We start from the raw sequence: 1,408 nt of genomic DNA on the forward strand, positions 1-1,408 counted from the left end.
GTGGTCTATATCTCATAGTTCAGGGGCAATTTTGACCATTTTCCGAAGAATTAATTAATTCTATCCTAATTTAATAAGTGCTCAAATAATATGAAATTTTTTTTTTTAGTAAGATTCTCATCTAATATGGGACGGAGAGAATAACAATATAACTTTGTTAATGTTGGGCCCGAGCAGCGCCCGGGCTTTCGTTACTAGTATATATATATATCTTAATAAAACTCATGTTTTTATAATTTTCCAAACATGGCGCAATGTATACTAATTTAATTTTTTTAAAACACAAATGAAAAAATATAATGGAGTGTCATTGCAAGGGCAATTTAGAACCTACCAAAACATCCACTTAATTGCCTAGGGTTTCCAATAATTAGCCAAACAACATTTCTCTGTACACACATTATTCGGTGTATGTTTTGCAAGTGTTCTTCGATAATCGGAGCCTTTTAGCGAAATCGTCAGTCTCTCTGTTTAATCTTCTTTTGTTAACCGTTAATAAGTTGTTGTTTCGACTGATTTTTGTCATCTGGTTTCAGATTTTGAAATGGTGAGGACTGTGAAGAATAATCATGAAGAGGACGAAGAAGACGATGAAGAGTTTTCATCTAGAACTCCCGATGGTTCTTCTCAAAAGGGTATTTAATTTGCTATTTCTAAACTAACTGGGATTTGATGTTTTTTTTTTGGATAAAAGCTAATGGGGTTTGAGTGTGACAGGGAAATTAGAAGGGAAGAGCAATGATGGGAAGGTAACTGCTCATCGTTCGAAGCATTCTGAGACAGAACAGCGGAGGAGGATCAAGATTAATGAGAGGCAAGTGTATTAACACCTTTTCCTATTGGATATCTCAAAATTATTAACATTGTTCAATTAACCGCTTGTTTGGATGGTTGTTACCTGTTGTATTGTTTTGTGTTCTTAGTTTAAATAGGATGTTAGTTTTGATTGTTACTTCTTAGATTTTATTGTATGGTTAAATTTATTGTTAGGTGAAGTCCCGCTTTGTGTAATAACTGATTTGGTGTGATTGCATGATCATCTTATTTTTTTTTCTAATTTTGTCGTTATTTGTTATTTGATAATTCTATTTTATCATTTACCCTACCTTTTCGTTTTACCCAGTATCCTACTTTTGCTTAGGTTGTATTTCAAATTGTTGATGTGTGACATTATGTAATGATGAGAAATGATAAATCTATCCAAACATTACATTGATTAAAACAATGCAGTACTATACTATACAATATGAAACAATATATAACGACCATCCAAACAAAGTTTAAGGGTTTAGGACTCGTTAGAAGTTGCACTATATGTATAAAAATCAACAACATTCCCACTGTAATATTAACCCACAAGTGGGGTATGTGGATGGTAGGATTTTTTGGGAGGGTAGGATGTAAGCCG

The 1,408-nt window shown here is 33.0% G+C and overlaps 1 long non-coding RNA gene across 1 annotated transcript; it reads left to right on the plus strand.

Annotated features, from left to right (window-relative positions):
• The first annotated feature begins 308 nt into the window (after positions 1–308).
• Positions 309–831, plus strand: LOC102582652 (uncharacterized). Its single transcript, XR_367647.2, has 3 exons — positions 309–457; positions 537–635; positions 718–831. It is a non-coding gene; the product is annotated as an uncharacterized lncRNA (long non-coding RNA).
• The last annotated feature ends 577 nt before the right edge of the window (positions 832–1,408 follow it).

The sequence above is a fragment of the Solanum tuberosum genome, unplaced genomic scaffold (genome assembly GCF_000226075.1).
Source record: "Solanum tuberosum cultivar DM 1-3 516 R44 unplaced genomic scaffold, SolTub_3.0 scf00149, whole genome shotgun sequence".
NCBI lineage: Eukaryota > Viridiplantae > Streptophyta > Magnoliopsida > Solanales > Solanaceae > Solanum > Solanum tuberosum.